This window comes from Nipponia nippon, unplaced genomic scaffold, assembly GCF_047370975.1.
Source record: "Nipponia nippon isolate SJK-2023a ecotype South Korea unplaced genomic scaffold, ASM4737097v1 scaffold_5, whole genome shotgun sequence".
Lineage (NCBI taxonomy): Eukaryota > Metazoa > Chordata > Aves > Pelecaniformes > Threskiornithidae > Nipponia > Nipponia nippon.
Window position 1 is genome coordinate 79636186 of NW_028262369.1, and position 12090 is coordinate 79648275.

At 36.1% G+C, this 12090-nt stretch overlaps 1 protein-coding gene across 6 annotated transcripts in view; it reads left to right on the plus strand.

The window, feature by feature from the left end:
* The window catches only part of LOC104009974 (sodium channel protein type 1 subunit alpha), a 104854-nt gene that overhangs the window by 2244 nt on the left and 90520 nt on the right, over positions 1-12090 (plus strand). For 4 of the 6 annotated variants that reach the window (XM_087731664.1, XM_087731666.1, XM_087731660.1 and 1 more), the window contains exon 2: positions 6423-6502. The exons of 1 other annotated variant lie outside the window; for it this stretch is intronic. The gene's annotated coding sequence lies outside the window, so the exon portion shown is untranslated. Of the gene's footprint in view, positions 1-5611; positions 5764-6422; positions 6503-12090 lie in introns of those variants that run through there. One more of the 6 variants, XM_087731663.1, reaches the window with a different exon arrangement.

The following is a 12090-nucleotide window of genomic DNA, read 5'->3' on the forward strand; positions in this document are numbered from 1 at the left end:
GACCTCTGTTGCAATGCAGTATATTACATTGTATAATACTTTATAGGTACCGTTTTATACTTCAAAATATGGAAGTATGCCTTGCAAACAAACTGATAAAATAATAGCATAGTATAGGAACTTCGAACAAAACTGCTAAGTACCACGCATTATTGTAATGATGTACTTCAGATTCTTTTTTTCTTGCTGCCTGAAGTGTTCTAAAATAGTTATGCTGTTATATATGGGTACACTGTGTTCCATCCCATTTCAAGTGTGGGTGCTTGAGGTATTTTCTTACAGGCTTAAAGAGTATTAATAACCTATCTATTCAATTAGAAGAAAAACAAAAAGACTTATTGTCTTTAAATGTGTGGTGGTTTTCTGGAAGTGTTATTTTTATTTTTTGCGTCATGGTTCATAGAAGGGCATGCAGAGTACTTCTCAGCATAGCAAGCTGCAAATGCTTCAGTAGGATACAAAGTGTTAGAAAATGGTGTTTCATATGTGTATTTATATATCCTATATTCTGGTATATCACTTTGGGTCCGAGAAATTGAATCTGAGCTGTAAGGTATGCTTTGAACCCACCACAATGCAGGATATGGGCCATTACTGGTCAGTGCCTCCTCCTGGTATTTTCCTGTGGTTTACTGGAATTGTCCAATCCCACGGCTACATCAGTAGGTTGCTTTCAATATTCTGCATATTCCTTCACATCACAACATGCAGCTTCAGTTTCTGACAAACTTTTCAATTCTCCTCACAGTACTAGAGTTTTCTGTCCTGTAGGGGAGTTTCTGTGCCCTCTTCATAGCCATGGAAATGTCACTAAAACTGAGGAGCATGGAAACAATATGAAAGTGTGTGAATTAAATTATTTTAGAATAATGTGTTTAGCATTAAACAATCGTGAGACCAGTTTTTGTAAGTCATAACGTAACCAAAGTATAGGAGTATACATTAGACTATTAGGTTCTATAAAGAAATTTATATCTCAGATTTTATCTGCCCATTTTAATTGAGTTGTTGAGATATATATTCTGATGACAATCATGCTAAGTTAGCGCTAAATTGAAAAAGAAAGACTACAAACATCTATGTTTTAGTTTATCTCATATAACATCTAAATGTAGGACTGTAATAGTATATTTCACAAGCTTTCCAGGTAAGTTTGGGCTCACAAATGCAGATCTTTCACTGTCCAGAACTGCCAACTTTTATTTGCATCTAGTACACAGAAACATTCCAAATGTGACAAAATTCTGTTGCTGTAGAAATGGGCTATATCTATTCTGAAGATATCTGTTTAGAAGCTGGCATATGTGCTCTGTTCTTTGCGCAAAAAGTTATTATTCTTTTTATTCAGAGATTTTCCTCAATTTTCATTGAAACTGGCTGGATGAGATCATCTGTTCTGTGTTGCTACAGTCCATGTCATTTTTCCAGGTCCTGGTTCTCCCTGATGATGTTTTTCTATCCTTAACTGCTTGTATAGCTCTTCTGTGTCTGCAGTACAATTGGTTCACAAGTTTAGAAAGAGAAAAAGCCCCTTGGATTATTGTGTTCTCCTGCTTGTCCATGGAGGATCTTGGATGGCTCATTCCTTATATATTAGATGAATTACTCCATTACCTGTTTTCCACACCCACTGCAATTCACAGAATTCATTCCTAGAACACTAGAAAGAGATACTGTACAGAATCAAGGGGGATTTCTGAATGTTTTGATAAATAAAATGTACCTCAGACACTGTCATTAAAAATATATGTGTATATATATTGCTCTTAACACTGTATTCATTGTATATGTAGAACACACTCTTCTGCATTGTTGCTTGCATGGTTTACTGCCATGGCTGAACATCTAAGCTTCTAAGGTTAATTTCAAAGGTTCCTCTAGATTGTACAGAACTATAATGTTTGCAGAACAAATGATGGAACAGGATAGTGACAAAAAGAACTACATTCTCTTTTTATTCAGCTAGAGTTCATTATAGGTCCCTTTCAGAAAGGGAAATGTGCTGCAGAGGATCAACAGAGAAGGACTTCAGATGAATCCTTTCATGTGCTGAAGAAGACCAGAATCTTCCAGTGCCTGATGATCACTAAGGGTGGGCAGTTTGTGGCACTTGAGCCAAAAACTTACTAGGCTGTTCTTCACCACTGTGCTTAAACATTTGGACAGTATTCCTGAGGCAGAGCCAAGAGTAGGACTGGTCAAAATTTGTATGAGGGGAAGTGAACCACAAATCTCCATTAACACAAAGTTACCAGGTCTGCAGAATCTGAAATCTGCAAGACTGCAAGCTCAAGGCTGCAGTGGAAGTTTGCCTGGCAACTGTGTCCCTGCTGTGCAGGGCGTGGATTTGCTCTCCTTTGGGCCTGTTGGATGGTTGCTTCAGCCAATGCCCATGAAGATGATCGCTCCTCGGGCACTCAGGATGGGAGAAGCTGTCAACATACCTGCAGGAAGAAGTGGTCAAAAATTTCCAAAGTAAATGCAATGAGTATCCTAGATCTGTTTGGTTTTGAAAATTATTTTACTAGCTATTAGCAGTGTCCTATTTGTTTAGAGACAATAAAGAAGGCAAGTTGGATTTTGGGGGGGAGAGGGAAGGGAGACCGTGTTTTATTTACTAACTTTCCATTTATCTTAGAGTTGGAGCAGCTGTGATTGAGAAATCTACACCTTTTTTGTTTTCTGCAATTGTGGTGCAATGTATAAGTTTAAAACATTAAAAATGTAAGAATTCAAGGGATTTAGCTCTTTAGCAGTTGGAAAGAAGTTGCTATTGTGTTGATAAAGTCTCCTCTCTCAAACCCCATATGGGATGGTTCAAGAAGCCACCAAAGGAGCTTGTTAAGATAACCACAAACCCTATCAATTTTCCTGACATTGTAAGCTGGTGGAGCTGAACTTGAGTACCTGGTTATACCAGTGTGACCAGTGAAATCTGAGCCATGAGAAATGCTGCTTAAAAAAAGCTTTCAGTATTCTGTTAATGATACTTGGAGATTTCTCAAAGTCAGTGGTCATATTAAGCATCCTATGTTGAACCTCTACTGATGCTTAAAGAAGGATGTTTTAAGATTATTGAAAACTGTATGCTTTCATAATATATTAAAATTATGGTTAGGCTGGGGAGAAATTTCGTGTGTTCTGTGTTATGTTCAGGACTAGAACTGTAGGTACCTGAGGCATCTCAAAGATTTTTACTAGCCAGCGTATATTGTTTAAGCTATCCAGATTCCTAGTTTATTGTTTTCTTTTGTGGTGTTTATTTCATAATGCAACATTTTACAGGAGCTATGCCTGTAAAATGTCAAACATGCCCAGACTGTACCAACGACTGGAGGAACTCATATTAAAACTTCAAGCTGAGGAGTAAATATTCTGCCTTTTAACCTAGTGATAAATTTGTATTTATAAACACCAAGCCATTCATCATTTCCAGAAACATCCAGGAACCAAAAGATTTCTGGGAATGATCAATTGGCATCAGCAATAGTATCTGAACATCTGTTTAGTATTTAAAATTTTAAGGGTGATTCTGAGTTAGCAGTGTTACTAGGACTACAAAGCAATTTGTCACCTGCAAATGTTCTTCATGACCCCGAAGAACTTTGCAAATGCATGAAAAAAATATAACTCAGCATTTACAATTATACCTAAATAAGAATGAAACAGTTGAAGTGCTGTTACCAGCTGATAATAATAAGATAATGGTTTATAGAACTTTCTACCTCAAGGTCATAGAATTGAACTGCATTTGGGTAGTGAGGATCTGTCTGAGCTATTTAGCAGCCAACCAGTAGTGCCAGCAGAAAAGCTAAGTTCAAAACTGGTGATCATGGCAGCAGCGAAACATGAAAGCACGTGAAGTCTTTCTAAATCAGTGCTCAGGCACATTGAAAGGACACAGGTTGCATGGTTGCATCCAGCTTCGTCTTGCCGTTTGTATGTCAGCATTTGAGTATTAGTATATGAATATATTATGGTGTGTTTTAACTAAATATTTAATGTCATAAGGTTGCTTGCTGTGTTCTTTTAATCACTGAAATATTTGCAGACAAAACATTTAGAAATTTATGAGATTATATTTCATTGTTAGAACAGTTGTTCGTAATGTTTTGTATTGATAAATGCTTGAAAATTCAGTATTATACTGAGAGATTCCAAGTGTTTGTTGTGAAGGGCCAAGCATGTCAGGCCACCACTGGGAGGTGGAGAAATCCAGCTTCATATAGCTTGGATTCAAGCAAAATTTAAGCAGCCAAAACCTCATGGTGTAAAAATTTTTAAAAAGAAAATATCAGAACAATACTGGAATGGACTCTAGGGGATCAAATTCATTATAGCTGCCTGGGGTCATTGAATCACAGGTTAACGTGTTAAGTATCTTTTATATCATAGATGACAGCCTTATTGCATACAGGTATTAATTACGTTTGTTTTCTTATATCTTTACATGCCAAAATTGTATTACAGAATGAAAGAAATGCAGTATCATTTTTGACCCTTCTGTACACCTCTCACCTTCCTAGTCATTGCCTCTTTCCTTTCCTACCATACTGCACCCACCCCCTCCAGCATGGCTGAAACTAGGGTTTTCAAGGTTTTGCTGATGACCATCACAGCTCCACTTTTTTTTTTTTTCCTTTTATTTTGGTCAGGAAAGCAGAATGAGAAATATATAATGCTGTCTGATTTAGCACAAACTGAGGCTGATCCAATGCAGCTGGAGTTTGTTGTATTAGCAGTTACTGTTACTTAGCAGTCTGAAATTTAAAAAGGAACACTTTTTGTCTAAGTTCCAGATTTGGCTGCGCAGCTGTCATCTGAATACACAGGAATGTATGGATCTGTCTGTATCTATCTGTGGTAGTCGTGTACTGCGTGATTAGCAATGCAGTCTGTAATATATGGACTCTGGCACAGGAACCTTTTTTTTTTTTTTTTTTTTTTTTTTTTTTTTTTATTGAACCAATGACTGAAGATGTTGAATCTACCACCACTGCTCAGTGGGGAGATGTAAAACGAGACAGGGGACAGCATTTAGTTGTGGCATGGCAGGGGGTGACCTGGAAAGGTTTCTGGTGCTTTCATAACAGATCACCCTTACCCAGACTATTTCCTTCTCATGTTTCAGAGACAAGTAATTAATAGAAAAGAAATGAAAATTAATGAAAACTTTTACTCGTTTAACATTGGATAAAGAAATCTACTTCTCAGTGCAAGCCCTGCCCTTTGTTCCTTGCTGAAGGAACATGGGACTGTAGATTTTCAGGGCCGTTTAAGTCAGAAAATCTTTTAAAAAGCAATCTTTTTAAAAAGCCGGTTCATTTCTTTTGCCGGTAGATGGGGCTGTCCTTTAAGGTAATGGCTCAATACCTTTTTTTCCCCTTTTTTTTTCTTTCTTCACCCTCCTCTCTGTCTCTCTTCCTTCTCCTCCCATCCCCCCTCTTTTTTCTTTTTTTTTTTTTTTTTTTTTTCTTTCCCCCGCCTGCTATTTGCTGATCTGTATTAGGTACCGTAGGGTGAGCCTCAGAAGAGGAAGCCGAGAATGAAGCAGCGAGGATACTGCAGAGGTCCTTTTTTTTTTTTTTCTTCCCAATGAGGATGCAGCAATTTATAAATACTTGGTAATCTTTTGGAACTGGGAATCTGAACAAGTTTATTAGAGAGCCTTTCAAGCATTTCATCATCACTATCTCTTGGGGTTTGGTGTTTTTTGTGTTTTTTTTTCTCCTCATAATACATTTGAAATTAATGTTTTATCAGGTAAGCCAGCAAGATGTTAAATCCTAGACCTTAGTTCATTTATGTTAGATGTCTGCATGGGGTCTCCCCATGTCTCCCCCCCCCCTTTTTTTTTTTTTTAATCATTTCTGAATGTGTGCTTTGTAGTTATTGTTAAGCATGTAATTGAGGAGCAAAATCCAATTTTGGTGTTTTCAAAAATGTTTCAAAAGCTACAGTCAGGTCTTTTTGACAGCACAGCATTTTGTTACAAGATGGATTTCACTGGCCTTATATTTTTGGGTGTTTGCCAGTTTATTGGGAGGGGTGGTGTTAAATTATTATTAAAGATTTTCCCCCTGAACTGTTTAGAAGTTAACAGAGGTCATGTTCCTTCACATGGAAAACATATTAAGGGCTAAAGCAAGCAATGGTCTGGTCAAAATCCTAGCATTGCAGGAGCGTACAGTTTTCCTTCCCACAGAGAAGCTCGGCTTTAAGGCTAAATGCTTCAGACAAATGTTTGAGGTTTACCGAAGGAAGAAAGGGCTTTTTTTCCTCTATCTCCCTCTGCTCTTAGTCTTTCTGATCAGGTACACTGCCAGAAGCCCTTGCTTTCATTTACATGCTGACCAGGACTGGTTGTAATGCTGTAGATATAACTCGGTTCATAATCTGAACCGTCTTGCTTTTTCAAACAGCACAAGAAAATTGCCAGGTGGACATCAAGTTCTTTCAGCATCTTTTCTAAAATGGATTTCTTCTCTGCTGCTTGTCTGAGGTATGTGCTTAAAAGACTCCCACTGAACTAATTTATCTGGGATTGGGCTGTCTGTTCAACCACCCGCCCTTCATCTCCACTTTGAAAAAGTTGTTGTTGCTCATTCTGCAGTATTTGAAAATGGATTGGTGTTTTCTGTCCTTGTTGAAAACCTGTTCAATTATGAAATGCTTATTTCATAGCTATGGTGTCAAACTCCTGAGCTATACTGGCTGACGTTAGTGTTGCATTCTTGAAGTGCACCTACTTTTCTATTGTGTTTTTCAGGCTTGACCGATGTGTTAATATAAAGTACAAAGGAAAAAAGGCTGCACTAAAAATAACTCTGAGAACCTAATGTGAAACAATAACAGGATGATTGCTGTCAAGACTGACACGCCGTTAGTTTATTCTGTTGAGCCTGGTTTGTGTGATCTTGAATATTTGCTGAAGTATTTAGACACAAGAAAGCAAGTTAGAGACAGGCAGCCTTAAACTGATTGTCCTGTTTGCCAGGCAGTCACAAAAAGTTTTCCTTATTTTAAAGAAAGTATCAATGATTGGGGAAGGGGGAAGTAAGAGCTTTAGCCTGCCTCAAGGAATGTCAAGTTTTTCTTGCATAAGGCACAGTATAATCAGTACAATTCAAGGGAAATTCTGGGAAAACAACAGCAATTTGCATAGTATCTTGTACCAGAAATAAATAATTTTAAAATAATGGCTTACAGGAAAATTATACAGATGAATGTATATAATGGAATAATATATCCTATCAGGTGTTTGAAACAATACTTTATATCAAGAGCAAGGGTACTTTATTATTGATCACTGAAATCTACATTGAAATTGTCATATTATAACCTAAACTTGCTTTGAAGTTTCAGAAGTTGTAAATGTGAACAACCGAGATAGTTAGGAAGCTAAAATAAATGACAGATTATTTCATTTTTAAAATGAAGGTGGCCTTGAACTAGAAAACCTTTAGAACATCTATGAATATGACTCAACTCTTCAACGTACTATCTCAATGCCAAGCATTTTAAAGGACAGCTGATTGTTGACTTTTAAGGATGACATCACTTCTACTATCCGTATCACACCACAGCCTTCCAACATGTGAATTCTACTGTAAGAGTTTTGTACATTAATGACAGAAGCAGATATATTTAGGGGACAATCCCACAAAGCTTAGCATTGGATTTTGTCCCTTAAATGGTATTTTACTGATCCTTCTCTATCATTTCTGACTGCCTTAAATTGAAGAACTGAGATTAAAGTGTGAGGGTTTTCCTGCTCTTGGTTATGAGAAATATTCTGGCAGTAATCAGGAGAAGTGTGTACTTCTTTGCAAATTTGTTTCAAAAAGGAGCAGAAATCTTGCTCTAATTTCTGTGTGTGTGTTTAGAACTGTGATACTCTTCTGGACTAATGTCTTTTCTTTAATTTTATTAATTTTCTGAACTCCAGTACCAACTCACCTGTGGGAAAACATGTTAGGTGTCGGGTCTTTTGGGCTAAACATCATGAAGAGATTTGTTGATTCTCTTCCAATAGCAGGAACATATTCTACCTTCTTTTTCTCCGTTGAAGACAGACGACATATATATGAGGCTGTGGGATTCCACAAGAGTAAGAGACCTGTATTTGACCTGTAGATTTTCTGTTGATGCCAAAATGAATACAACAGAAGATAAACTAAATTAAAAATTAAGCAATATATATTCACGCTTGTAAACTGAGGGAAAAAAATGTTATGCTGTCAGTAAGGCATGCTAGATAAGGAATACCATTAGCCTATTTTTAGCATAATGTTTTAGAGCACTTAAGAGATCGAATTGCTCAAAGAGAAAAAAATCATAAAGCTGAAATATTCTGAAACAGAAATTAAGGGAACCTTTGAGTAAATTTTAACTATTGAAAGCTACAGCTGATATTTCTTACTGAACCTAATATTGTAGGGAAATGGGGAGTATCATGCAAGTTCTCCAAATGTTTCTCCCAAAGCTCAGTAGTTATGACACATTACTTCCATTTTTCTAGTTGTAAGTTTATTCTTCGTAGATTCTTATCCATGAAAACATATAAAAGTTGGATGGAAACAACTGCAAGTTTGGTATCAGTGAAGTAATTAGTTAAATGAGAAACGCAGACTCAGAAATCATCGCCCTTTCCATAGTGGGGTTAGTCCAATTTCTGTAAAATGTACTGATCTCTTTTTATTGAATATTAGTAATATTTATTTTAAAAATAACTGTGATGTCTTACTGAATACATGGGTGTCCAGTGTTCTCAGGTTTCCTGTCTTTTACTGATTATTTTTTCATCAGTTCTGTCTCTTCCATTTCCACCAGTGTGTGTGGTTCCAGGCCCCCTTTCACATTCTTCTAACGTGCTATTTAGCTCTGACAACAATAATTGGTTTTATTTTGCACTTATTACCAAAATTCTGGGTAGTTCCCTTTCCTGCCATATTAAATATCACTTGAAAAAACACATTTCTGACTCAGCCACCATTCTATTGCTTGTTGGCATTTATCAGCCCCAGCTCACTTTCTTCTTCCTCTTTGTGCTGGGGCCTTCTCATTATGTTGCTTTTTCTGAATACAAGTTTCCATTGCTTTCTGTCTCAGCAGTGGCCAATGCATCTCTGACCATCTTTCCAGTGCTTTATTTTAAAACATTTCCATCCTTCTATTTATTGATTTCCTCTTTTTTCACAAGTCTCTGAGAAAAAAAAGACATAACCCCTCTATTTTTGGTCTCAGAAACATCCTGCTCAGTTTGTGCTTTCAAGCTTTATCCCATCTCATGCCTTCTATCTTGGTAATATATTTCAGTACCTTGTAAACATGCAGATCATTCTTTTTCATCTTTCTCCTACTCCTTAAACAGATTCTCTAATTTTCTACCAGCATTGGCTTTTTAAAATTATTTCATAATACAATTCAAAACACTGAAGATCATCCTCCTGGTAAAACAAAACAAAACAAAACCCAAAAAAACCCAAATCCTGTCAAGGTCAGAAAGAAAAATTTAGGAATAAATATAGAGGCTTGTGAGGTACAAATAGGCTTTATTTAATAGTGGTATTGGTCAAAGATGGCAAAACTAAGCAGCAACTACAGTACTTCTTAACTGAAGAAATGTATCTGAAAGGAAGCTTTCAAATGCTTGGTTATTTAAGTGCATTTTAAGCCGATGACTTGACTGTGTTCCAGATGTATTTACCTGCAATGCTTCCATCCTCTCATCCCTCCCTGGACTCCATTTTCTAGTTACTCTTTAATGGTGTTTCCTTCAGAGTGAGATCTTTCATTTTCTGTAATGAGTTAAAGTGTCTAACTGTTTTGTTTCAAATTATTGTTGAATTTATTTGCCAAGAGGAAATTGTGACTGAGATATTTCTGAGGAAGATGATAGTTGCTCCTCCTAGGAGTGTCTCAGCAGAGCGCTTTCAGTAGCTTTGCAGGATTTCTGGAGCAGGTCTAGAGATGAAAACAGAAGAGAGAAGGCTGGCGGATCATTAGAAGCTGAATACTGAAGATGGATTCTGTTCTTTACATCCATAGTGGGTGGGACAGGAAGTGAAGACTGAAGAAATGGGCTCATCCAGATGAGATACAGGGAGAAACTTTCTAATAGAGAGGACAGTGAAGAGCTGCAAAAGAGTGTCAGGGGAAGCTGTGAAATTTGTCATGAAGGTCTGTAGGAAGAGGTTAGATGAAACATCTGTTGGGAAATAGGTACAGCCATCTTGCCTTGGGCAGGGAGATGAGCCAGGTGGTCTCTGTGAGTCTACAAAAAATAGATATCTGAGGTACAACAGACTTAAAGAAAAGTATATCATAAATTATATGGGGTCCAAAATGGACCTCCTAAAAGCTATCTTCATTAGGATTTTCTTAAAGTATATAAGCATCCTGTCAAAACATTTATTCTACAGGTTTTATCAAGTTTTATCAAGTATCTCTTGATAAATATACACTCTGAAACACTTCAAATAGATCTAGAAAGAACAGAAAATACGTTCTTATTTAATTTCTTAGTGTTTCTTTTAGATTAAGTAGGCTTTACTCATTAACCATAGCAAGTATGTGAATAAAAGGGGTAAGAAAAGGATATTTGGCAAATCTGATACATTTTTGCTTATTGTCAGGAGAATACTATACATTTAATTAAAAGACTTTTTAAATTGATAGTTTATCTTCAGCAGAGAGAACTAGGACACTTCAAAAGCTGGTTAAATAAAGTGACCATACCAGAGCCATGTCAATGTTTTATATTTTATGTTAATGTTCAGTATTTTTCACAGCTGAGAAACCTAATCTGATAAATTTATTTTCTGAAACGAAAGCCTAAATAATGCCAAATATATCACCTGAAATGTGCAGTGATGGATAGAGACAGAGAACTTTTCAGAGATCCATACTGGCTACATTAACAGTGCTGAATTGAAAAAGAAGTTATCCAACAATTTTTTATTCATTTTTTTCTTAAACATTAACTATGTGATCCAAAAGTTATCTAGAAACCTCACAACTGAGTATTATTGCTTTCAGCTCCACTTATTTTCTCTTTACACACACACTGGGGGAAATAGACTATTTCCTTTACTATGTTTTCAGGACTTCATATTGTCTCAAAATATTGTCTCAAAATATTGTCACAAAATATTGTCTCAAAATAGTAGATTTATTACAAATCTACTACTCTGAATTAATAAAATATTGTATCTGAAACAAAGATTTGCACTCCAAGGAAAATGATCGATGTATTACAATAAAAATTTTCTTAGTCATTTTGGCTCCGTCTATGCCAAGGCTAACTGGCATTGAGATACCCTGTGTCTGCAAAGGGTCTTGTCCTTAAAAACCTGGTGGCTGTATGCACCCTGTCAACAGGGTATGCCTTCTGATGCGAGCTAACTCTTGAGCCATGTCCCCAAACTCCTTGGGGAACTACAAACTAAAACAAATGAAAATTGTACCTCTTTTTTACCAAGAGAGGTGATTGTGTCCCCAGATCCAGGAGTATTTCTTAACATTGATTAATGCATTGGCTTCTAAGCTACAGAGCAAACAAAAATATAAATGTAAATATATATAATTAAATATGTATATATTTACTTAGAAAGAGGTAATAACATTTTATTGTGCAGATTTATTTTTTTTTTAGAGTATGGCTTTAGAATAAGCTAAATAAATTCACCAACTGGAATAACATGTTAATCGAGTAAATATAAAATATTTTATCTTCTGAATTAACAGTTGCAAAGGAAAGAGCACAATATTGTCTTGAGTGTCCTTTAGGAACAGTTCATAGTTGGAAAAAAATAAATTTGACATGTATAGTTTCTTTTTCTTCCATGAAAGTCAATGTTATGGAGGGACACATCTTCAGATAGGCTGTTTAACTTTAGTACAAATTAAAAAATTTAAATTGTAGCGTAGAAGATGATTGTTAATCAATACTCACAAGAAATGCAATACCAACTTAGAAAGTATCTTGCTAAATCAGATGCCAAACTGGACTTAATTCAAACCAAAACTTGTTTTATTTCTTTTGAATAATTCCAAATACATGAAAACCAGTGTACATGAATCATTAAA